The 27,722-nt window shown below is 38.9% G+C and overlaps 1 protein-coding gene across 7 annotated transcripts in view; it reads left to right on the forward strand.

Annotated features, from left to right (window-relative positions):
• Nucleotides 1-597: 597 nt before the first annotated feature.
• Nucleotides 598-27,722, forward strand: part of LOC134223847 (interference hedgehog-like) — a 238,468-nt gene continuing 211,343 nt past the window's right edge. For 3 of the 7 annotated variants that reach the window (XM_062703066.1, XM_062703067.1, XM_062703068.1), the window contains exon 1: nt 598-2,111. The gene's annotated coding sequence lies outside the window, so the exon portion shown is untranslated. The remainder of the gene's footprint in view (nt 2,112-27,722) is intronic. The other 4 variants (XM_062703061.1, XM_062703062.1, XM_062703060.1 and 1 more) reach the window with 3 other exon arrangements.

The raw sequence follows: 27,722 nt of genomic DNA on the forward strand, positions 1-27,722 counted from the left end.
ACGTCCAATTGTATAGAAATTAGCAAAAGCACAATCCAAGTAATCAGCTTTGGATTGAACCTAAGACCTTTTGCTAGTAAAGCATAGCGGTAGTCATAAGAACATAGTACACGCCCGTTTCAAACTACTCAGAGACTGAGTGAAATTTGGTGTGTGGTTAACATACCACTCTTCGCATCTTACAGATAAAAATATGAAAAATTCATTGTAAATTGATTCATATTGATTAAAAATTTTAATCTGCACTGTATCCATTGCCCATCAGTTTAAAGTTCCCCGATTGAACCAGCACACCGAAAATTCCTTCCTCTCATCGTTTCATTTTTGCTCTCTCACAATAAATATTCATTCATCTTGTTGAGAGTCATTCACGATAGCTGGCACTCTCCATCCAGCGGCAAATGCACTTAACGCTCTCTGTTTGTAAATAAGAACACTTTTACCTTCCCGAGTGTGCGTTCATCAGATGCATTCGCTGCAACACTCTCATGCTCATTTGTCGGATCCATCCTTTCATTCAAACAAACACTACTGAACCGAATGCAAGTTAATTCACTTCTCTGCTATTCGGGTTTTCTCCCGCATCTTCCCGCACATTCGCGCAAAGATCAAAACGCGGAACCAAGTGGGCACCAGCCAGAAAGCAGTGAAGAACACAGCAGAAAAGGAGTTCATTCGTTCGTTGCCTCGCCGAGACGGGTCAGTCGTTCACATTCGTCGTTCCCGCTCGCAAGTGTTTTTTTTTCGGGCATTTGTCGTCGCGCTGTGTGCAACCGAGCTGGGTTGGATAAATTTGATTGCTCATTTTTGGCCAAGATCGCGCGTCCAAGATTAACGCCGACGGCGGTGGTCCAAAACTCTGGAGCTACTACCCGGGGTACGTCGCTCGAGTAGGACTTGACCTACTGTGATCGGTGCGTTAAGGGTGCACGAGCCATAGTGAGCCTTGAAAAGTTTAGTGCTTGATTGTTATGTGGATGGAGGTTTTGTGAGTGAAAATTTGAATGGCTTAATGTACTCGACGCCACAAGAATCGACTAAAGATCAAATTTTGGGTTTGTTTTCTGCCGAAAATAAGAGGGCAAAGCATCGAGTTAAAAACACTCGAGGTTGTAAAGTGAGTACGCGAGTACTGGCCGGATTCGATTGGGTTGGACCTACATTATATTCGCTCACTGTGTTTGGGTGGTATTTTTAACAAGCCTCGCGCGCAGACATCGGTCCCCTCATCGGAACCGGCCGTGTAGGGAAGGTCGAACCGGCGAGCGACGAAGAAAGACGAGCGAGAAGATCAGTGAGATCTCGATGCCGCCGACGTCGCCGGTCGTTCGTCCATACAGTCGTCGTCGTCTTTGCCGTTGTCGTAGCAACCCGCATGCGAAGTGACAAGTGAACGCGAAATAAAAGCGAAGAGGAGATCACCCGCCGAAGCCGAAAAGTGCAAAACGGAGAAAGAAATCAGTGTAAGCTGCGCACGGCAGAGGAAAAGAAGCATCGATCATTTGTAGAAGTGTTGGTGCCCGTTCAACGTGAGTGAACGATGATGTGAGCTTTTCTCGTTGTTTTGAGAAGTGTGTGGGAGGCAAAGTGCAAGAGCCGAAGTAGGAAAAGTGCTGTTTAAGTAATTTCTCTAAGAATGTATATTTTTCAGCTGAATCAAATTCGAATCACAGTAACAACTGTTGGCGATTGGCGGCGGTGATTGTGGTTGAGAAATACAAGTGGCTCGGTTTTTAAGTGACAAGTGTGTCGGTCGACAAGAGTGACGGACTGTTTGCTACAAGAACGGTGTGCCACGGATGAATGGATAATAAATCAAAAATTGCTTATTTCTTAAATTGTCCAACGATTCGATTGGGATCAACTGTAAGGTGCTTTAAAAAAACCCAGTACAATATCAAAACAGAAGACTTGCTCATTCAGCTGGACACACGTACACTACGACAAAAAAGAAGCATTTGTTAGCAACGGTAAAGGCAGAATTAGGAAAGCTTCTAACAATAACATAACCGGTGGAAAGTAAACACGAGACGAAGGCAGAACGAGAAACTGGAAAACTGCCGCTAAGGGCTACACACAATAACTCAACGTATCAACGTGAATCAAGATTGGTGAGTGGCGGATGGCGTACGAGAGCCATAATATAATAAGAAACTACACGTTTTTCTTTTTTATTCACTGCGTTATTCACATTTGTAGATGATTTTATACAATTAATAAACCCACTCAAAACTCAAAAGTGTTCAGCTTCCTTCAAGTACCTAGGCATCGTCCAATCTCGCCCAAAAACTAATGGAATAAGAAATGTCGGAATAACTCATGTCAAATGCTCTGTTATGTGTTTATGTTGTTAAGTATACACCACATGGAGAAATATGGTTTAAAAAACAAAATTTTTGGAGCATCAAAAGTTTCAACAAATTCATCCAGAAAACGATATACGACGGCATGGCAACTCTTAGTTTGTACACTACAACCGTCGGAGGAGCCTCCAACCATTTTCGAAAGCAAGCACGGATTAATACATCATGAGTGAATTTCCCTTCAAAAGATGGATAAGCTCAATAACAGAAGACACCATGATCTAATTTCTGAATCGTTGTATCAATACATGAGCAAAAAACTAAGCAAATATCATTGATTGACTCAAGTTTTTTCTAAATCAATTTTTACAGATTTACATGTGGGTTGATTGCAAACAATCAATATCTAAATAAACAAAGGAATCTGTGGCTCATAGAACTACGTTATGTATTTAGTTGTGTAGGTTTTACTGGAATCGAGCCCAGCCATCTTCAGCATGGTCTTACTTTGTAGCCGCGCATTTCACCACACAGCTAAGGAAGGCCCTCTAGACAAATACTTAGAGGACATTATTGGGTTGACAGCTGAGAAGAACATCATGGAAGCCATGGTTGACTCGATAGATCATTTAATTGGAACTCCAGGACAAATAAAAATACATCTCATATGTCAGGACTTGAAAGACAATTACTAGAGCGACATAATTGGGTTGATATCGCGGCTGAGCCCATCATAGAAGCCGTGGTTGATTCGGTAGACCATTTGCTTTAAACTCCATGAAAAATTGGAGATCTTACAACACCTCATATGCCTGGATTATAGACGCAAAAGATAAACAAATACTTGGATGACATTATTGGGTTGATACCGCGGCTTAGCACATCATTGAAGCCATGGTTGATTTGATAGACTTTTTGTTTCAAACTCCAGGACAATTTTGGGAACTTACAACATCTAATATGCCTGGATTTGAGACGCAAATAAAAGACAAATACTTGGAGGACATAATTGGGTTGATATCGCGGCTTGGGACATCATGGATATCGTGTGAGATTTGGTAGACCATTTGATTCAAACTCCAGGACATTTCGGAGATCCTAGAACATCATCGTTTATTATCACACGTGTTTTATGTCTAGTTTAGATTTAAGTTAACAAGTTCACAGAAGACTACATGCTTTTAAATATTTTCTGTAGCTTTATATACCCAGTAGTACACTGTACACACTAGTACACTGGTTCCACCAGGCACCGAACTATTACCGTAGCCATAATACGGACGCTCATTTTTTTGGCGTTATAGTAGAATAGGCGTTCATAGCAGATTGACCTCTCGTCTGAGGCCACGAGGGCGGACGCAGGATCAAATTGAGTACAATATGGCTAATCTGAGGCGTTCATAGCAGATTGACCTCTCGTCTGAGGCCACGAGGGCGGACGCAGGATCAAATTGAGTACAATATGGCTAATCTGAGGCGTTCATAGCAGATTGACCTCTCGTCTGAGGCCACGAGGGCGGACGCAGCATGTTCTAAGCTTCTTTCTTTTCTTCTCTTTTCTTTCTCTAGCGCAGATATGACTGAGTCAATTGTAACGAGTTGTGGGTGACATCTTGCTAAACACACTCTTGAATAACGTAGCGGAAAGATTAGCAGCTTTTTCATTACAACTAGCTCGAGTTTCGTTGTAGCTTACGATGATACATCGTTTTATATGGAAATATTTATCACCGCTGCTTTAGAAAAGTATATCGAGCACATTTTAGTTACATTAAGCAAGATTCCTGCAGTTTTTCAACTGATAAACGCAATAAACTTGCGTGAAAAATCACTTCGACATGGTTTTCTAGCATGACTGCTAGATAGACTGATAGGCTGTGGCAGGCAGGCTGTGCAAGATTTTTTTTCTTCTGCTCAATAAAGGATGTTCGAAATCAACAGCCGCTTGTCCCAAGTGCAGGGATTGAATCCTTAAGAGAAAGAACAAGTCTCTCACTTATACGATATGTAGCATACCGCGAGAGACTTTTTTCGCAAGCTGTCATGATAGAGAACTGATTCGAGAGGCTATACCCCAAGATAAATTTCTTTTAGAAAGCTCCAAATGCGGAGAGTACTGGCTCGGATGATGCGTTTCAACTTGTTCTACACAGTTGTGCAGTAACCAACATGAAAGGAGCGAAAACAAAGCGAGAATTGTGGAAATCCAATATAACGCTAGGAAAAGGGACCAGTAGCGTAAACACATCTTACCTGCCAGAATGACCAAAGCCAAAAGAGGACGAGGTTTTCTAGGTTGCTACGATGAGCTGATGCATGAATACTAATGATGAACCCAAGGGTCATATCACGGTTACCGCATATCATGCGTTCTTGAAGTTCATCTAGTACTACACATCTTCCCTCCTCTTTAGAATAAAAATGCAATAACAATCACAATGGAATATAAGTAATATATAAAATATATATAAAAACATAAGCATATTTAAAATAATGCATTAATTCAACAATACGCTTCTGAACCGGAACAATAAAAACAATATTACACATTTGGTTTCCATTTATTATTTTTATTATTATAAATAGGTGCCCAAATTTCAAGGCTTCGGCTGTTTTGCAGGGCTAATATTCTTCTTCTGTAGGTTTGCTTGCTGTTATTTGTGGGCCTCGTTCAACCGTTCCATAACATGACTTTTATTGTTTCTACTCATACGCACTGCCGTCATACGCATATTTGTCCCATGTTTACTGGGATTCCCTATATACATGGGACATTTATGCGTGTAACGGCAGCGCAGCGCAAACAATATGAGATCCAGTTCAATACCTGTAGCTCATAGCCATGATGGTGTGCTAGCCGAAGCCACCGAATCATCAATCTTAATTAAGATATTTAAGAAAGAAATAGTAACACGAATGCTTTTCACAAATAATCAATCATACGTTGTGAAATTAAAGTACGAGAACATGAAACGTGTTCGAAGAAAATTGTCTAGAGCAGCTCTGAATGTCGCTGATGTTGTGATAGCTATTGCTGATGCTGTTTTTTATTTCCTTGGTAGATGAACGACGAAAGAAAAAGCTATCAATGTTTGATTTTTTTAGTAGTTTGACATCGATTTTGTTACATCTATATGTAAATCAATAGCACAAGCAACCATTGAACTTCTCGTTTAATAGGACTGCAATCAAAGTTAGTGAGTACTAACGACAGATCTTCATCGCAACCTTCACACCAGCTTTCTTCTTCATAATCAAATGCACGGTTATCGCATACTGTGCCATTGATCAGTTCTAATGACACTGATGAAGAATGTGACATCCATTAAATGCTAGTGGTTGAAGATAGAATTTGAATTAACCGTACTACCCTTTTAACTCTATGCCATCTACAGAATTCTGCAATTCAGATTCAATTGATCGTAGAATTAATCGTTAATCAATAAATAATTATCTCACAAACATAACTTAGAATAGAAAAAAAAACATATCTTAACAAAATTCTTCAAGATAGCTTTGATTAAGTCTCACAGTTTAGTATAGCTGCAATGGAATAAGTCACTAAAACCTTCCTTGCAGATGCTAATAACTTTATGAATCTTTGTTATAGAATAATGCTAGACGGCCATTTACATCATTCGAATAATGGCTATCAAAGTGTCTCGCTTACTCAGTCTCGGCTCAACAACAGGGGTATTGAAGTTGATTTATATTTTTGTTTCTTATTATGAAATCCGAATTCGTTTTTGTTCAGAACTGATTCCATTGCATTTGGCATTTATGAATTTCACCTATACCACCAAATCATTAAATCAGTTGAGCTTTTTTTCTCAATGTTGGCGGATCTGCTGAAAACTCTAAGAGTTTTTTTTTTGTAGGTAATTGTTCCATCGAATAACCAGAATTGCTAAAAAGGGAAAAGAATATTATACTTATACTGACAGAGCATCGAGCTATTACGGATGATGGTTTGAACAAATAACCCTTGAAAAATTTTTAAGTTTCAAACTTGAACAAATATAAATTTTGAATTAATCCGGACAGAGTTTTAAGAGCCTTTATATATTGGAATATAATTAAATTGACCAAGTTGAGCATTTGTATAACATTCGTTTATAGCATTTAAGTACAATTGCAAAATTCGTTCTACTGATATTATTGTTCTGCTTTTTTATAACATAGTACTTATTCTCAAGTTATTTTAAAATTCATTGAAGCACGATTATTTAAATTTGCACTTTCTTTTCTGTCAGCAGGATTCCCCTCGACCTGCTTAGTGTGGTCGATTTGGCCAGCTTAACGAGATATTCAGTATCCAATGTATGAAACTCATCTTACTCGTTCAACGCAGTCCACTTGACTCGCTCTGCGTGGTCCACTTTACCCATTCTGGGTGGTGCACTTGACCCGATTCTCGCGGTCCATTTGACCCGCTCTGCGTGATCCATTTGACCCGCTCTGCGCGATCCATTTGACCCGCTCTGCGCAATCCATTTGACCTGCCTTGCGTGGTCCACCTGATCCGCTCTGCGCGATCTTCAAGATCCGCCTAATGCACTATAGTGCCACACACTTTTACTTTATGGTTTTCACCTCGCTTCCATTGTTTCTCTACTAACCTGGGCAGCGACTATCCCGTTTTCTTCTGGTTAGCAACTCTAATATAAATAAACTCAAATGGTCCCTTCTCCACCAACATGTTTTATTAGGTTTCTCTTAGCGTTGCAATAATGAAAATTTGAAACACCTGGCAGGATCGCCATTGTGGAAATCCAATATAACGGTAGGAAACGCGACCAGTAGCGTAAACACGTCTTACTTGTCAGAATCACTAAAGCTAAAAGAGGACGAGGTTTTCTAGGTTGCTACGATGAGCTGATGCATGAATACTAATGATGACACGAGTTTAGTACTCTCCATTTAATTCCACCAATTATTTCGATATCTTTGCAGATACGTATTTCGACCTCAACTGACTCGAAGTCAAGTCAAGTACGAGACACTGAAGACGACCACACAGTTGTGATCGAAATACGTATCTGCAGAGATATCGAAATAATTGGTGGAATTAAATGGAGAGTACTAAACTCTTCTTAGACGGTTGAATACATTCCACTAAAAAGAGCTTAAAATATTTTTTCTGACTAATGATGAACCCAAGAGTCATATCACGGTTACCGCATATCATGCGTTCTTGAAGTTCATCATCTAGTGCCACACAAGAATCACCATTTTTCTGTGGGGGTTGCCTATCCGATTCTGTTTTTACGCACTTGTATACAAGTTTGATAAATTTTTTATCATGGCTTGTTATGACTCGGAACAGTTTTTGCCTCTCTTTTATCGTTGTTCGTTATCTTTTGAGTGCGATTTCTGCAAACCCTGCCCAAGTGGGATGAAAACTTCATCCACCTATAGAGCTCATATCTGGAAAATTAGCCAAAATTTTATCCATTTCGCTCGAAACTTTTGGTGGCTTGGATAAGAAATTGTGGGCAATTATTATTGTTTTTAATTATTGCTGTTCCAGAGAAAGCTTGCCCTTTTCCGGTTCAATTTTTAAACTACCGCAGCTGTCACTTCATACATTTTCTCTCTCGTTTCGCATGGCATACTTCGATGACAACACCAAATATCTGGTTTTTGTTTCAGTGTTTCAAAGATTTTTAAGCCTGCGGAAGAACTTTGACAGCTGCGGAAGAACTTTACGGAATCCGCAAAATGGAAAAATTTCAAAAGATCCGCAATACTTGGTGCAATAATCAAAAGTATGCAAGTAATGTTTGTTAGAGCTCTGATGTATGCTGATGTACAACATTAATTATGCTCAACCGCAGCATAATAGGCTAAGGATTGAGTCATATACCCTAGCATTGCTTTACGGAAGTTGTAGCTGGAACAGTGATGCTGATTCAATGCCTGTTGAAAAAAAAGCAATAGAAATGCATACAGGACTTATTCTTTAATATTCTTTAATATTCTACAATTTCTGAGGGAAGGGAAAGGAAGGGGGAGAAAATGATGATGCCCACTGCAAGCCGAATATACCTCTGCACTTGCCACGAGTTCATGCGGAATTTGTTGGATCTTTTGGGTTAGGTTCGAGGGGCAGGAGTTCGTCTTGGATAACGAGCTAGTAATGTGACAGATAGGAGAAAGCAACTGATAGAATTTCTTATTGGATATAGGAAAAGTTCATTTCTAATTCTAGCAGTTTCTACTAGGAGTTGAAGGTATAAGTACATACCTGAAAACGGTATGGCAGTCCATTTCCAGTTCTAGCGATTGCTAGAACATGAGAAATATAGAGAAAGATACAAAGCAGGAGAATGGAACGGACTTGGGATTGAACCCACGACCTCCTGCGTATGAGGCCGAAGCAGTAGCCATATGACTACCTAGCCCGTGTTGTGGGTTTTCCAGAGATTTTTTTTTTGACGTAGGATTACGTCTTTCCGGAACATTGGGGGATCATTCTGCAATTTCAAATCTGAGACCGTCACGAAAAGTGGTCAGGAAGTATGGGCTAATAACTCAGCCGTCTTTCAACCGATTTTAAAAAATTTGGTGTTAATCGATCGACGAACTCTTTAAGATTTTGCTCAACTATCGAAATAATGCATTCGAAGTGCTGAACTATTGAAAAATTGAATTTTACTAGGCACTGAAAATCGGTAAACCAACCAATCGCGTATGTGCATCGCAAGCACAGACATCAAAATCGTGCAACCTACGGGCTCGACTCCAATTCTCAGTTCAATTAAATTTTCTCGGAGAGCGGGCACAACGATGACGCCCGTAGCAGCAGTCTCAGCAGAAAGTGGAACATCGAGAGGCCATCGCCAAAAGCAACAATCTTCGGACTATCGTTTAGTTACTGTTAGTGACGCATTTTGGAAAGAAAGTCGGTTCTTCTCAGGACCAAAATTTTTTGAGAAGAAAGAGTTGATTGCAAAAATGGCATCGATTACGGTCCCCGGATACCAGTGGCGCCACTAAAAATGTTTTCTTAATAGTGACTATTTAGCAGCAAAGTGAAATTTTTACGCAAGATACAGACTATCGTTTGTTTGCTATGAATGATTAGAAAGGCGCATTGTGGATCAAAATCTATTCTTGTCAAATCTACTATTGTACGCAAGAGAAGGTAGAGCCGAAATATTTTCTTCGAAAGTGCACATCATAACCGCTTACGGTAGAAAGTTGGAATCTGATATCTATTAAAAGTGCGGGAAGTAAACAATGATGACGTCTCACATCATTGAGTTGCGTCAAATGAGATTTTCCCAAGATTCTGATTTCGGTGTACTTGCTGTTTATCATTGGAGGCGCGTCATTGGAAACAAAAACATCTTTTTACACGAGAGAAAGTTGAGTCGAGACAAAAATCTGCAAAAAATGCAAATCATAATCACTTGGTGACGGGCAAAATTCTTTGTCTGTAGCAGCCGATGCGCTTCTTGCATGGAGACGTTGCAAAACAATGTATTAGAATGGATGACGTCTATCGTCTTCCAGCGGCAAATCTTAAATTGGCTGACAGTGGCATCAGTAGTGGAAATTCATTTCAAAATTTTGCTTTCCTCTTTGAGTGGGACTGTGGCCCTGAAAAGGCCCGTTTTAAGTGAAGCTACTTCCTCGTTCATTCACTAGGAGCTGCCTTACTGGGTGACGACTTTGGAACCCTCCGAAACGGCGGGCTTGGCCAGCTCGACACGCACGAAGATGTCGTTTATGAGGCTGATTATAATACTCGACGCCTTCGATGAGACGCCCTTGATGATGTTTCTCCTCAGCATTTCCACCGCCGGTGATTTCTGGTTGGCGCTGCGATGTAATTGTCCGGCCGATTTTCCGAGTAAACAAGACTTCGGCTGGTCAGAATACGTTTGAATGGAGTTCGAGGCCCCGCCCCTTTGAGAGCCGTATCATTGGCATCGGCTTGCTTGCTCCGCCTTTCTTTCGTTCGATGCCAATGCATTCGTACATAACCAGGGCCTCTTCTTCTTCTTCTTCTTCTTCTTCTTCTTCTTCTTTTACTTCTTCAAAGTGCAAATTATAATCGCTTGGCATCGGCTTGCTTGCTCCGCCTTTCGTTCGTTCGATGCCAGTGCTTTCGTACATAACCAGGGGCTCTTCTTCTTCTTCTTCTTCTTTTACTTCTTCAAAGTGAAAATTATTATCACTTGGCGTCGGCTATCGCGTTTTGCGGTAACTTATCGAGCATTGGCGTAACTACCTCCGATGCCTAGGGGGGGCTATAGCCCCTTTATATTTTTTCTCGAAATTGACCCTCTTTTCAAAAAATTTCGAACATTTTAACACCTCATCAAATTATCAGCGGTAATGTGACAAATGCAGTCCATTCACCTAAGGCAATTGCAGATCAATCACACTCATTCGTATTATTCTCTTTTCTCAAGCACGTGCACGTGTGCACGGGTGAGCACAACTCACAGTCTATGTTTAATTGCGATCGACTAGCGTCAGGCAGTGGATAAATATATGTGCATACTTCATAAATAAAAATAGTCTATCTATCTCAAATGAAAAAAAAATAGTGCAACTTTCCATGGATTCCGCCGAGAATCTTCCAAGAATTCTGATGAGAATCCTTTAGTGATCCTGACTGGAATGTTCCAGGGACTCCGATAGGAATCTCTAGATATTTCGACAGGGATCCTTCAAGAATACCGATGGGAGCCTCCAGGGATCATAAAGGGAATCCACCAAGAATTTCGACGGGAATATTTCAAGAATTTGAAGGGGGATATTCCAGGGCTTTTGTCGAAAATCCTCCAGGAATTTCAATATGATGGTTCCAGGACCCAGGTATTTCATGAGCAATGTTCCAGGGATGAAGATACATATCGTCGAAGGATTCCGAAGCAATCCGTCGAAGGACTTCGAAGCAAATCATCGAGCGACTCCGAATTAATCCTTCAGTTATTTCGAAAAGAATCGAGTGGCTGACATTGGGGTCAGTAGCAATGAAATGAAATTTTCTCTAGATTCTGCTTCGGTTTTGTCGCTTCTTGTGATTAGGAAGGTGCATTACTGAAAACAAATAGGTTCTTTTCAGAATCATAATTCCACACGAGAGAAGGTTTGTCCGAGACAAATATTTTTCAAAGTACAAATCATAAGCTTTATTGCTGCTATTGATTTTCTTCAAAGTGCAATTCATAATTGCTTGAGAGCAACAGAACAACTATAACCAATGCTATCTCAGTGAAAAGGATTCACGTCACTGATCGTCGTTGCTCCGCTAGTTCATCTGCCAAAACGTTCGATTTCAACTTGAATGACCAATCATTGACCTCAGCCGTACAGTCCGTAGCAAAAATAGATAATTGCTCCGGAAAATGAAGTTTGAGTATTTGGTAACTAAATTTATATTTAGATCATAATGTATTTAATACGAAACATTCTTTCCGTTTTGTTATTTTCTTCGTTTTCTACTGATTCAGCCCAACAGTGCATTGATACAGTCTATAACAGCGGTTCTCAACCTGGGGTACATGCACCTCTGGGGGTACCTTTGTTTGTTTCTGGGGGTATCTGAGACAAAAATGCGCAATGGCGCATGTTGTATTCAGTTTCTGTGACTACCAGATAGAACGGATTTTTTTTCTTTTCCTGAATAAAGAGCACAACGGGTTGGGTCCCGGTGAGATTCTCCAAAGCCGAAGTTCAAAATCTATTGCGCCCAATCGGAAAAAGTCCATCAATTGAGGGGGTTAGGAGCAGAGGGATGTAAGTGACATTTTGGTCGAATTTAAGTTGACCATAGCAAAAAATGCTTTGGTTTTAGAGCTTTGCGGCAATACGTTATTTGTAAAAAAAAATGTGAGAATTCACTGAAAATTTGTAATTTTTTGAACTTTTATACGATTTGTATGGAACGGAAAAGTATTGAAAAACCCTACACCCATTTTTCTCAAAACTAAGTTTTTGTCACTTACACCCCTCAATTGATGTATTGGAAATTTATTTTCAAACATAATAGCAAGAGCTAGTTCTGCTCATTAAAGTTTGGGCAGATTCTATAACATGCATGCACCACGTCCTTATGGGTAAAAGGGAAATACCCATGGGACTTCTTGTGACAAACCGGGTGTCAAATTTTGGCATATTATTTGGCATATTATTATTTGGCCATATTGATAACAGTTTTCAAAAAGTCCATTGTAGCCCTATAGAGTTAAGGGCTTAGGGGAGTGAGTCTACAATTGTCACACGCTCTGGAGTGCGGAGCAGGTATGCTTACCACTCAACAAAGAGCGCCGCCATTTTGTAACCATTGGCAATCATTATTTTACTGCTCCATTGTCAGAATTCTTCGGTTTGTGAATGAAAAAACATATGCAAGCTAAATCAGACAAAAAAGTTGAGATAAGCAAAATTTTGACTAAATTCAAATTAACATAATTTTGCTCAAAATAATCTTATTTTGACAAAACCGGAACCATCGGACGTAGGCATTTTTCTAGTCTGAATATGGGAAGATCAAACTAAGTGGCTTTACCAGAGGGTGATTACATAAACATGTTCGAAAAAAGATTTTTGATCTGCAGCCAGCAAGTAGCCGGGAAATTAGTTCAAGTAATGACAAGCAAAATAATGTATTTTACCTCGAAAGCCCCGAAACATTTCTGGTATCCGTGAGCGGGTTCAGGACATACAATTTCTGTCAAAGTTCTGTCAAAAAATTCCATCATATGTTTGAGAGCACGAGATAAAATTAATCAGAAACTGACTTCCAGTTTATATCCTTTTCATTCCTAGAATTTCGATAAGAATTGCAAATTTTCATCATTTCATTTTCATTTTCATACTTTTAAAATATGTTCATGGACAAATAAATAGATCATAATATAAATATGCTCTCAGAATTTCTTTCCCTTCCTCGATGGCATTGAGTATTTAAACGGGAATGTGTCTCGTCACGCGTTACTTGTTGTTACAAGAGGGAGAATGAGATTCGAAATCCCAGTTTACGTAATTTGTGCACAAAGCCTTATTAGTGTTTCTAAAATTATAAATAAAAATATGAAATTCTTTTTTGAAAATTCATGGGTTTGATAGAGGTAAAGGAAATATCAAATATCCATTTTACACGCCCCCAGGTTTTTTTTTTTTTTTGAAAGAAAACAGGGGGTACCTCAAGCACTGCACAGGTCTGAAGGGGTACCAGAGAAGGAAAAGGTTGAGAACCGCTGGTCTATAACATTCATCGGAACCACGGCGTACATCACTTCAAAAGGCTTCAAGCCAACATAAACAAACGGCCCTTTTCAGGGCCACCAAATATTCATGGAGTAAGTTGTTGTTAAGGTTGTTGTTTACCGACCCTCTGTTTCTTTAAAACTGTGCTCATAGTTATAAACCGAAATCACTGGCGGAGACAGATGTGGGGCACCACACGATGCAATCACACCATTGTTCTCAACGGCTATTATTCTTGCACCAAGCGGTGCCCCACCAAATAACAATAGCTGGCTCCGCCAATGTTTATAGTAACAATCGGGTTTTCGCCCATTTGTTTCCAGGATATGCGACATGCCGAGGATATTCCAACCCAGAATGAATTTACAGCCCCATCTTCGAAAATCAGCACCAAGGAACATATTCAGAATGTCAAAATAAAATCTTCTACACTTCAAGAAATTCTACGTCCAATTGGCGGTCGTGTCTCGGATACAACCTTCTACTTTTCTAATAAGCTCCCTTCTTTTTCATACTGCGTTTCTATGATGACTTCGATTTATGTCTATTAATGATAGAAACACTTCGCTTGTCACATGCTTCGTAAAAATAGAACAAAAATTGTTATTTTTCGTTAGTTCGCCAATGGGGAGTTCATGTATAGATAGCGAAAATAAAATCAATCCATCTGTGTGAAACGTGATTTTTTAGTGGGACATGTTTTCATCAATATCTAAACGATGCCGTAAATAAATATAAAGCCAATAAACTCGATATGCTGAAATTCTTCTTCGTTCGTGAAATAAAAAATAAAATTTAATAGGGGGAATGACGGTTTTGGCAGGTTTTGTTCTATTATTGTCAGGGGTTTTTTTATGACTGATTATGGTCAAATTTGGCCTTAACATTCTTTGCATATCAAAGAATATTGTGGCTTAATTTCTTAAAATTCGGTCAACAAAACCCCCCCTGTCAATAATAGAACAAAACCTGCCAAAGCCGTCTTTTCCCCTAGTTTGATAGATGATCAGAAATTTATGCGGTACTTATTGTAAAACTATCAACATTTCTATGTTAAAGAAAGGTCAATCTTTTAACGTTATTTCACTATCAATATATGGTTCATATATGGTGCCTGACCATGGCTTCTTGGTTGGAATGGAAATGAAACAACGAGAACTGCCACAGCAAAGAAACACTGGAAAAGTTGAAAACACACATTCTTGGCCCTTTTTTTCCTGGCTCTTGTTTCGCCTTTCTACGTTGTCGGTTGTTGCTGCCTGTTCATGATGAGCTTTGGGCTCTCCTCCATAATACATATTCGATCGAAATGCGGCGATCAACTTGAACAAACACACCAACATGGGCACTTGGTCCCAGCAAGAAACGACGAAGTTGATGATGACATGGGAGTAGAGTAGGCAGGCAGGTTCCGTGTATGGAATGGATGGGATCGTGTGTGCTGGCTGAGCATAACGAGACCACGGACGGACGGGCGGTCAAACGTCGAAATGACGGAGAACATCCAACCCAAGTCGGTCGGTGGATGTGAAGAAGCTGGGATGTGGAAGAAATTGGAAAAAGATTGGAATTTTTTGCCTCCTGTTTCGGGGTCTCTCGTTGCCGCTCTATGTCTCTCGTTCGCGGTAGGATTCAGCTCCGGACGGACGAACAAGCCATAGGCAAACACGGTCGAAGACAACCGCGAGGTGCACCGCGAGGGAAGGTCAAGTAACGTGTTTTGTTCGCGGGAACAACCGAAGTAGGTACGGGTTGAGATCGGTTCGGATTCGATTTTTCAATATTTGAACTGATTGTTAGAGTGCTTGGCGTTACAAAAGGTCCATTACTTTGTGATAATTATTACCGACATTGATGGAAAGATTCTAATTGATGTTTGAGATATTTGATAATGAACAAATATTATACAAGTATACTTAGCTTCGCATTCGTCACGGTGGATAATTAATTCGACGAATTCAAACTGAGAATCTTATAGGCACTTAAAGCCTAAATGGATTTTTACGTACTTAAAAACTGATTATCATTCTGATATGTGTCCAGTGATTCTTTGCTGTGGTGGTCGACATGTAGTAGACTATTTCAGTGGGCTCCATTCGAGTGGATACTAATTCTGGCCAGATTTGATTGAACATGGCTTTTTGTTTAAGATAATTCGACTGTTTTTTTCGACATGCGAAGTGAAATGCAATTTTACTGACACACCCCAGCATGGGATTGGACGAAACGAAGACGTGAGGTGCAACAGCAATATTATCGCACGGTCAAATATTGTTCACAGCTACGTGGCAGATGCATGGAGAAGATCTGATTGCCGTGTCGTCCAGGAAAGAAAAAAATGCTGATTTAGAACAAGCTCAGATACTCGTTTCCCATTCATACGGACAATAATTACCTTGTTCTACACAATATTTACGAGCCAGCGTCTTCTCAGCAACATGCAGTTTACAGAAAATTATTCCCCTCAAGCAATTATGCCGTCAACCAGACTCAAAAACAAGCCCAGCTAGCAAAGACTTTTGCGTAACATAAAATTACAAACCCAAGACCAGAAGAAATCCACACCGGGATGACTGGACCTGCAAATATAATTAGCAGGTTGTTACCGGAGGCACATTCGCACGGCAATTGATACCAGTGCCAGTGCCGGTGGTTGGGTCGTGTACGCCACTGGAGTTTGGAAGCGGGACCGCTCCCTATTCATTATTGAGGTTGTTTTCGCAGGCACATCGCAAACCCATTGCACCGGAAGGAGTAACTCGGAGTATCGGCCAAGCAACCAGTCACGCAAACTCCGAACGAAAACCAACCGGAGTTTGAATCAGGTTCGCCCGAAATTGTAATCGAGGGTCCTACTCATTAGCCGTTTACAAACCGATCGATGATTAGATAGGCCGAAAATTTGATTACACCCATCACGTCCAATCGCGAGGGTCCGATTCCAGTCGAAGCCCCTTGCGCCAAGTCATAATTGGCAGTGATTCGCATTGTGTTATCAAGCGATGACAAGCGCAGATAACCGCAAACACACAGCAGGCCAGGCCATGTGCGGGCGGCACTGCAGCAGCAACAGCGGCAGCGGTTGGCGTCGGCCAACTGCGATGACGGTAAATCCACGTTTCGAATTTCGGTTTTGGCAGGCCGGTGTCAATTTGATCGACGCGTTCCCGTCGTTGGATGGTTTGATGGTTCACCGAGTCGGGATGATTGATGGATTCTCCGTGCGCGCAGCAATCATCATCGCACAACACAACCCAAGTCAGTTATAGGGGGGGTATTGCACGGAAAGTGAAGACGTTTGATGATGATGGACATAACCGGTGCCCTAATGGAGTGACGTAACGATGGATTTGGAGTTGTGAATGAAATGCATGCGAATGAGTGTTTTCGTCGAGTGGGAAGTTTTGCAATGCTTTTCTTGGACTTGGGAAGTGCGTTTAGGACTTGGTTTGAGAATGTTTTTCAGCAATACGACACATTTATTTTAGGAATCATAAACTTTGATTAATCCAACTTTCAAACATGAATAATTGGTCCACGACAGAATCTGACACTACAAATTTGAACTAATTCGTTGTTAATTTAATCCATTTAACCAGTTATAGGGCACTGCACGGTCTGCTTTGTCTTTTTCTCGCTGCAAATAAATTAGAAAACAACAAGGCCAGTAAACGTCAAAATTTATGAAGAACGAAAGAGAAAGAGATTTTTCCATGCAGTGCCCTATTCTTGGTATGCTTCACAAGTTAGCACTGGCGGAGCTAAGCTGGGGCCCGATAGGCCACGTGACCCACCAAATCTGATATTTTCGCTAAAATAGAATTATGTGCGCCAAAATTGCTCTGAATAAAAAAAAACTGGTTTTCCTAGAATTTCTTAGGGATGTTTCCAAAAGATTTTTGGATAAATCTTGGAATTTTGCTTCGGAAAATCTGATAGGTATTTCTCCGAAAATTCTATCGGAAATTCCTTTGTAACTTCCTGTAAGAATTCCTTCGGAAATAACTTCAGCAATTCCTTTAGAAATTTCTTTGCAAAATCTTTGGGTTTGCTTTGGAAATTTGTTTGAGAATTCATTCTGACATGTACCCAAAAATGTCGTCGATAATTTCTTTTGAAAACCCTTCAAAAATTTTCACTTCAAGAATTCCCCCAAGAATAATTTTGAAAATTACGCCATTAGCTTCTTTTGTCATTTTGTCTTCCTCCTCCTTCGTATATTCATCCGGATATTCCTTCGGAAATTTCCAAAAAAAAAATCTCAAGGAATATTCGAAGGCTTTAATTTTTTTTTAAACTTTATTTAGCTGTTGAAGGCTTTAAGGAATTTCTAATTAAATTTCCGGAGGAATTTTTAATAAATTTTCTCAAGAGTTCGTGGGTGAAATTATGAAGATATTCCTAAGAGGAATTTCGAAGGAATTCTAAAAATTTCTTCCTAGAGTTTCGAAAGGGATTTCCTAAGTAATTACTAGAAGAAAATTCTGGAATAAATGGTGATGAAAATCATTTGAAAAATTGACGAGTTTTTTATTCAATTTTGTCAGAAATTCCTATTCTAAAGACATTCTTGAAGGTTTTCCTGAAACAATTACCGTTAGTATTCCTAATGGAATTTCTGAAGAGGTTTCCGAATGAGTTTCAAACGAAATTTTAATGGAATTTATAAATTTCTTAAAGAATTACCGAAGGAATTTCTAATTTCGGAAGAAATTCTTAAAATAATTTGTAAAGGAATTCTCGAAGGGTTGTATGTAATTCGCCAGAAAGTCATTTGTCAGAATCAATTTGCCAGAATGGACCATTCCCCAGAAAGCCATTCGCCAGAATGCACAATTCCCCAGAATTGGTCAAATCCTATTTGCCTTGCACGCTTTTGCCCAGTGCATATACTTTTGGCATAACTGTGAACAGCGTCAAAAGGGAGGGCCATTTAGCATGGGGGACATTTTTCATTATTTTGCTTTGTTGTTGTTTTTAAGTAGTTTTCTAGTGAGGAATATAGCACTGTAGCACTCGATAATAGAATTGAAAAGACGTAATTCTTTCGAAGAAAGCATACATAAGCCGGGTATAGCCGCTTGCCCGGACTAAGGTAATGGTGGATGTGACTCCTTCTTTAAAAGTAGGTGCTTGCCCGGATTAAGGCAGAGCACAATGGGGAAAAATTGTCCATAACGCCAAAAAATTCAACATTTCGGATTGGTTCGCTGCACGAATCTGCAACCCCTCTAATGCCCCTCATTTGGGGGTCGTTCAACAATGATGTCACATGTTTTAGGGGGGGGGTCTAAGATTTTGTGACACTACATATACTAGGTATACAAAAAAGCGTGACAGAGGGGGGAGGGGGGTCTAGAAATCTCAAAAAATAGTGGACGTCATATTTGAATTGCCCCTTGTTATGCTTTCCGGGAGACCTTGGCATTTTGGGAAATAGTTATAAAATAATAGAACGTGGGGTAAAATGAGAAATGTTTTAGCTTCTTAAATCTTAATTAGCTTCTTAAATCTTAATCAGCTTCTTAACTCCCCTCAACTCCCTGGAAAATTCTAGATCAGACTAGTAATGTGAGGTTACTTGTAAGCAGTTTGAAGAATAAGAGATCAGTAAAATCAGCAAGATCTCATTTTCCAACATGGTGCAGTAGACAGAGCTTACATAACACGATTTTTTGAAAAATTTAGAAGCATTTGGGTAAAACGAGGCCTTGCAGCTTCATGCAGTGAACTTAACCACCTTTGCAAGATTCCTCAGAAAGTTCTACGTTTTGTGTCAAAATATCAACGCAATCCGCCGATACCGATCTGAGATATCGAATTAACTCGCGTTATGGACAATTTTTTTTTCCCATTGTGCAATATTTAGGCAATCGTGGATGTGATCCATTCTTTAAAAATAGACGTTTGCCAGGATTAAAGCAATCAATGGTTGGTATGATCCCTTCTTCAAAAGAAGGCACTTACCCGGATTAAGGCAATGGTAAATGTGATCTTTTTCTTTAAAAGTAGGCGCTTGCTTGGATTAGGGCAATGGTGGATGTAACTACTTCTTTAAAAGTAGGCACTGCCCGGTTGATGGCAATGATGGATGGGATCTCTTCTTTAAAAGTAGGCTTTTGCTAGGATTAATCTAATTGAAGAGTGACTCCTTCTTTAAAAGTAGGCGCTTGTCCGGATTGAGGCAATGATGGATGTTATCCCTTCTTTAGAAATAAGCGTTTGCCACAATTTCTTTCGCGCGCTGCTACGATCTCTCGCTGGTCCCAGGGAGTGCCTCGGACAAAAATGCGCAAAGGCGGATGTATACAGTTTCGATAATGTTTTATTCTAAAACTTTGTAACTTTCGAACTCTGCCAACCACAATGAATGTGGGACAAAACGTCGAATGAAGAAAATAAAAAAAAAAATAATGTAACCTACATGATTGAGATAAAATGTTTAATAATATGATACAAATATGCTTCTGAACTGAAATTTAGGATTTAAAGGTTTGGAAGCCTCTATTTGAGAGACATAAAGGACTATACTGAAAAGCTCAGTAGCTTCGTTATAAACAGCCTGGGAGCCTCCTTCTAGGTGTCTCAGAAGCTTCCTTCCAAGCAGCCCGTAAGCCTCCTTTCAGGATACTCGGAAGCCTCCTTTCAAGAGGCTCGGAAGCCTCCTTTCAAGAGGCTCGGAAGCCTCCTTTCAAGAGGCTCGGAAGAGGCTCGGAAGCCTCCTTTCAAGAGGCTCGGAAGCCTCCTTTCAAGAGGCCCGGAAGCCTCCTTTCAAGAGGCTCGGAAGCCTCCTTTCAAGAGGCTCGGAAGCCTCCTTTCAAGAGGCTCGGAGGCCTCCTTTCAAGAGGCTCGGAAGCCTCCTTTCAAGAGGCTCGGAAGCCTCCTTTCAAGAGGCTCGGAAGCCTCCTTTCAAGAGGCTCGGAAGCCTCCTTTCAAGAGGCTCGGAAGCCTCCTTTCAAGAGGCTCGGAAGCCTTCTTTCAAGAGGCTCGGAAGCCTCCTTTCAAGAGGCTCGGAAGACTCCTTTCAAGAGGCTCGGAAGACTCCTTTCAAGAGGCTCGGAAGACTCCTTTCAAGAGGCTCGGAAGCCTCCTTTCAAGAGGCTCGGAAGCCTCCTTTCAAGAGGCTCGGAAGCCTCCTTTCAAGAGGCTCGGAAGCCTCCTTTCAAGAGGCTCGGCATTCTCCAAAAATCCTTAAAGTCTTGTAAGAAATTTGATGAATATTCATTCATGGAGCACCGAAAATTTCAGACAATCTCGTGGAGAGCCATACATCATGTTAGTTTTGAGGTCCGTTTTTCATATCTCGCGCTTAGTTTCATAGGGGCGTAACTGTATTGATCGATTTCTCTTTATCGATTGTATATTTTGTTAATATCTCAATTGTTTCAAAAGCTACAACCGTGATTATTGATTCTGGTGCAAGATACAATCATCCTTTAACACACCAAACCATTAAATCATCGACAAACTAGCGCAATTCGGTACAAAAATAAAAGGAAAACATCGATGAATATTTGATATTGCCTGACATTTTTTAAATTCATTTATGGCTTGACTCATTTCCTCCCTAATTGTAGTTCTCACTACTGATGCCAAATTATAAATGAACCAATTGAACCAACCCCGTTTCTAATATTTGCTGCGTAAATAATGGTCATATACTAAACTATTTATTAACTTAATAACATAGTGACAGCAGACGAATTTCGCGCCAACCCTTCTATGGGGCTGGCAGCACCATCTCAGAATCGAATGAAACTTGGTGGGCATAAAGATATGGTATTTCTAAGCCACTCTGCATACTTAGTTTTTCAAAAATTGTCAAGAGTAACATTTGATGAGGGCCTAATTTTTTTTCATGGATTTTTTATAAATCGATGTAACTCTAAAATGACAAGACCTACAAAAAAGTATTGTATGGCGGACTGTCGTGAAATTCCCAGAAGTTTTTTTGGAAAAATATCCAAAAAATAAAATACCGATTTCTACACTGAAAAAAATTAGTTTTAAAAATTAAAATCGATATTACAAAAAACCTTATCTCAGAAATCGATGAAATTTTTTCTGCAGGTAGGTATTTCAATTATCTAACTTTTCTGGGAATAATGTTGCTGTGACATATTTAAGGAAAAAAAGTTTTTCCAACAAAAACTTTTTTCATGTCCATATTGAGTGAAAATTTATCAGCGTGTTTTATGCCTACAGCGCCAATTATAGGTTCAGCAGCCTATCATCAACCAACGACACATTTTGGACGTATAAAAATTTGTTTGGGAAGCAATTTAGCATAATCTAACATAATTGTGGACCAACATTTGAAAAGGGTTTATGTTTTACAAAAAAATAATTACTTTGAAAACGGGAAATGTTGCCGAAACGAAACTGAAGTGATATTTACTTGTAATAGTGGAAAAGATGTTGTTTTTCAGCAAAGGCTAACCACTGAACGGTGTAATTTAGAAACCGTTATAAAGCCTGTAGATGATTTTGTATCGTATTTTATTGAAAAAATTGATAAACTTAAAACTTATGACATTATTTGCAAACAGCAATACACTTGTACTGTTAGATTTCTCTGAAAATTATTCATTCAATATCCAAAATGCTGCTCAAGGTTGGAATAATTCCCAGGCAACAATACATCCATTGGAAGTTTACTTTAAAAGAAACGGTTAATTAGAAAACGTTAGCTTTATTAATAAGAAGTAATGACCCATTACACAAAAGCTGTTCACTTATTCGTTTCAAGTTAATTGACTTTTTGAAACAGTCGATCGATTTTACAAAAATTACTTTTGTGTCTGGGTGAGCTGTGGCACATTATAAAAATAAAAGGAACTTTGCAAGTCTGTGTTATTTAAATTCAAAACATGGCTTAGAAACAGAATGGCACTTTTTTACAACATCGCACGGAAAAGGCCCTTGCGAAGCAATTGGCGGCACTCTCAAACGAATGACAAAACGCGCAACTCTTGCCATAGATTATGGAAATACTATCAAGACTCCTCGGGAGTTGTACGAATGGGCACGTTTTCAATCAAACAAAAAAATAACTATATTACATTTCTGTTATATCACGAATGAGCAATACCGCCATCGGGGGTGGCAATGGGTCTGGGGGTGAGAATGGATCATCGCTCTCACCGCGAGCATGGAGGGCGTAGAGCAAAATCGTTCAAAAAGGTCTCTTATATTTTTGTCTTCTTGTCCTCAGATACATCCATTCTACAAGCATTCTAAGTAGTTGAAACAGTGACCCATTCTCACCCCCATTTGACCGATTGTCACCCCCGACGATGGTACTCAACAAGAGTTTGATTAACTTTTCAAAAAAGCAAAAACTATAATTGGCACACAAAAGCTTCATTCTTTTATACCAATTGCTCATAATAAAATCCTGGCTAAAAATATTCCAACTCAGATGAAGACCCAAAAGTCTTTGAATTGTTCGACTAAGTTTACAAATTGATGAGTATTCAAGTAGAAATAAGAATTAAATGTAGTAACAAATAAAATTGAAGAAAAAATTAAAAAAATGCGGAAAATTTATTATGTTTATGTTTATATAATGTTTATGTGATTAAAAAAATCGACCTTAATTTTTTTTTTGCTTAACCAATTTTAATCTTTACATTCATTAATTTATTTTCTCGGTGAACGAAATGCTCCTTTATGTTTCAGACTTCATAGTTCAGACAAATTTACAATGGTCCATCAAACATCACAGTTTTGTAAATTTGGTCATTTGTGTGTAACAATAATATAAGCAATCTAGGAAAATATACGCCCTTTCCAAATGTTGGTCCACATTAATGTCAGATTATGCTAAATTGCTTCCTAAACAAATTTTTATACTTCCAAAATGTGTCGTTGGTTGGTGATAGGCTGCTGAACCTATAATTGGCGCTGTAGGCATAAAACACGCTGATAAAGTTTCACTCAATATGGACATGGAAAAAGTTTTTGTTAGAAAAACTTTTTTTCCTTAAATATGTCACAGGAACATTATTCCCAGAAAAGTTAGATAATTAAAATACCTATCTGCAGAAAAAATTTCATCGATTTCTGAGATGAGGTTTTTTTGTAATATCGATTTTAATTTTTAAAACTCATTTTTTTCAGTGTAGAAATCGATATTTTATTTTTTGGATTTTTTTCCAAAAAACTTCTGGGAATTTCACGACAGTCCACCATACAACACTTTTCTGTAGGTCTTGTCATTTTAGAGTTACATCGATTTATAAAAAATCCATGGAAAAAAATTAGGTCCTCATCAAATGTTACTCTTGACAATTTTTGAAAAACTAAGTATGCAGAGTGGCTTAGAAATACCATATCTTTATGCTCACCAAGTTTCATTCGATTCTGAGATGGTGCTGCCAACCGCTGGTCGAGTTGGCGCGAAATTCGTCAGCATAATAAAAAGCCCACTTGCCGTTTTGGATACAAAATGGTCAACTTTGGTGATCTACATCTCGGTTGCGTGTGAACCAATTTTTCTGAAAATTTGACCAGACTCAGATATAACTTGAATTTTGCTATACCTAAGTTTCGACTATAGATAGTGGAATATATAGATGAGCGAAGATAAATCCTCTGTCTCCAAACGAACTGTCAAACGTGTCTCCAAACGAGCATGACGTCACGATTTCAATGGAAACGTTAAGGGCTGTGACGTCATATGCGCGTGTGCACGGGCAAAAAAATCGACTCAGCCATGCTTTCGCTCATCTATAGATTCTACTATCTATAGTTTCGACCATATTGATTCATATGGTAAATCTTTTTTTTTTTGCAAAAATTGAAGATTTCATCAAAATGTTTAAACAGGGTTTACTAAAAAATATAATGCCATTGATAAATTTGTCTCCGTCAATCTTGGATTTGAAAATCGAAAAAGAGTTATGCAGATTTTCTAGAATTATTGCCGCCAAAACAATGTTGTTACAAATATCGGGTGCAGAAAATGACAAAAGTAGTAACTGCGAATTGTACGGTCATAATGCTCATGCTCATGCATGCAGAAATCGACAAAATCACGATTTTGTGCCAAATTTCGATAAATAATCAGAGAGGTGGGGAGTTGAGTTTCACCATCGCTAGAGAGGATGCTAAAATAGTTATATGTTGGGTTTGTGCTTTTCGTTCGATGAGATGAAATCAAGCGATTTCAGGTCGAAGAAGATTTTTGTTTGTAGTTTAAGGTGAAAAACATCTCACATCACTCACATCTCTTTGCTCTAGAAGGAACCTGGAAGATAAACGAAAATCGGGCCTTCTTGATGACTCACTCCTTGCGAGAATTTTCGGGAACCAATTATAAAAATGTTATGAATGGAACGGGATTCGATCCCTAGAATATCTAAAAAAAATTGGAGGTGAAAATATAAACAAACAAGATTGGTGGCTGATGATTTATTACGGCAATTTGTATATTGATGCTACTACGGTGAACTGCTGGTAAACCTGAAAAGGAAATAAATTGTAATTGAAATTTGGATAAAGTGATTGAATTGCATTATTAAATCGGTTATTGCTAGTAAATTAGCGGAAGGTATATTAGAAAAGCTACTGGAGACAGAATTAAAACAGACGGAACAGAATTAAAAGCGGATTAGGAGTAATTGAATTGTGTTGGAGGGAGGAAAAAACTACTCATGTAAGTTAAAACAAAACACAAAATGGTTGACAATAATTCAAAATTGGACATTTTTAGCTTTGACCTGCAACAACAAAGCTGCTACAAAAATATTTTTCTTTTTTCGAGATCCGAACACGAAAAATATGATAGAAGTGAGGAAACAAGCAAATCAACTTTTGACGGCACAGGTAGTGAGGGAGAAAGATTATTTCACATCAGATTTTTTTTTCCAAAAAACGATGTCGCTGGGAAAATCTGCGTGAGCGAGCAGTCTCTGTTAGTGAGAATGAGTGAGAATCACGACCCCTGGGTATATGTAAAAAAGCATGATCCTTATACAAAAAAGTGCTATGTAAAATTGTAGGTTTTTAAATCTATTATAATAAAAATGAGGTGGGATTCCCTTCCTGACGATTTAACTCGCGAACGGGTTGACCGATTTGCAAGATTTTTTCCCTAATCGATTCGTTTTGGGATCCGCAAGGTTTGTATGTACAAAAAATTGGTGAATTAAACGGGGAAAGGGAAAAATATTTAAAATACAATTTTGGGTCAACTGTTTAGGAAAACAAAACAATCGCACGGAAATTAATCTAGAGTGCGGTACTGCAAAAAATTCAATACGTGACATTTGCAGCATAAACACCCGGGCAAGCTGGGTATTTTCTGCTAGTCTTTCTATAATAAATATGAGTTGAGTTTTCCTTCCTGACGATTTAACTCGCGAACGGGTTGACCGATTTGCAAGATTTTTTCCCTAATCGATTCGTTTTGGGATCCGCAAGGTTTGTATATACAAAAAGTTGGTGAATTTAACGGGGAAATGTAAAAAAAACATTAGAATACAATTTTGGGTCAGCTGTTGAGAAAAACAAAACAAACGCACGGACATTGATCTAGAGTGCGGTGCTGCTAAAAAGTTCATTATGACATTTGCAACACCCGTGCAAAGCTGGGTATTTTCCGCTAATAGAAAATAAAATGATCAAAAGTTTACATGTTGTATCATTTTAATAATTTTCAACTGTGGAGAAGTAAAGACTTTTGCTTGCTCAATATGTTAGGGTCTGTTCACAAATTACGTAACGCTTTTGGGGGGTGGGGGATGTCCAACTTGCGTTATTCTTTGTTACACTAAAAGGTGGGGGATGGGGTGGGTACTACCAAATGTTACGCATAACGCGAATATAAAAAAATATTTTAAATGTTTTTTTAATCACTCATTGAAGTAATTGCTGACATGTCTTGATCAAGACGACAAATACGCATCAACCTATCCTCTTCGCTACCACACTACCCATAATTGTCCCATGTTAGTCTTTGTAGTTTTATACTTTTTATCTCAGAGTAGGCTACTCGACGCATTTTTTTAATTCTTAAAGACAGCGAGTTTTGTTTGAATAATTGTTGGTTAATTTCAGGGCATTTTTGTCTCACGATGAATATTTACGATTTCTACAGATTATATTATTTTATAGAACGACTTCGGGAACGACGCTTTTATTGGTATTGTATTTCATGATTAGATCTCCAAAACCAAGCCAAAATTAATAGAGGCAACCCAGGGAGTTTTCATTCTAAGCAATTGCATGTAATACATAACAGTTCATTGTAAAAATGATATGTCTTTCGTTATCATTTTAGTCATTAACTAAATCATGCATATGACGGGACTGATATGCGAAAAACACCAAGCAAATGTTGTATTTCTCGACAGAACAGTCCCGCTAAACTATTTGAATGGGCATGGTCGCAAATTCTATTTTTATTTCTACTAGCTGCATTCTTGATATCCTTGGTTTTTTTTATCATGTACCGTTCCTATTCTCACAGTGTTAAAAAATACCAAAACCCACACACTTCAGAAGAAAAAAAAACCTGCCTTTAAAATTTTCACAGTTACGCGTTATATGGGGGAGGGAGGGGGTACCAAAAATGTTACTTTTTGTTACGAGGGAGAGGGAGGGGGTCAAAAACTCAAATTTTTGCGTTACGTAATTTGTGAACAGACCCTTATAAGTTAGGATATGGAGAAATAGAAAACAGGTTTGTTTAGTAATGAATCGAAACTCAATATCATTGGGAGCATCTCATGTGTCTTGTGCAAGCGCTTGGAAAATAGTTGGGGCTATGATTGTCTGAAAGCACTATGTATAAGGATTGCGTATGCAAAAAATTTAAATAGAGATGAATAATTGAGGCAAAAATCAATATTTCTCAAAAGGGGAACTAAACCTTAATCCGACAGGCGTTTGCTAGCCATCATCGACAGTCACCTAATTATGTAGATACTAACTTGGCTTGATTCAAACGAACTTGCCATACGCATCATCTTCTATTTGGTGATGGAGTGTTGATTGAAATATTGCCAATTCGTTCTAGTTATTCGTTTGAGTTGGCATGGCATGTTGACTGACTACTTACCTACACTTGACGGCGGTGCACCGGATTATCATTGATGTTACTAAACTATATTCTCTTTGAAGCTTGACATTCAGAGCACGGATGAAATAAAATTGTCTCAGACTAGTTGTGCGAGCATATGTACA

Source organism: Armigeres subalbatus, chromosome 3 (genome assembly GCF_024139115.2).
Source record: "Armigeres subalbatus isolate Guangzhou_Male chromosome 3, GZ_Asu_2, whole genome shotgun sequence".
In the NCBI taxonomy this organism is placed as follows: domain Eukaryota; kingdom Metazoa; phylum Arthropoda; class Insecta; order Diptera; family Culicidae; genus Armigeres; species Armigeres subalbatus.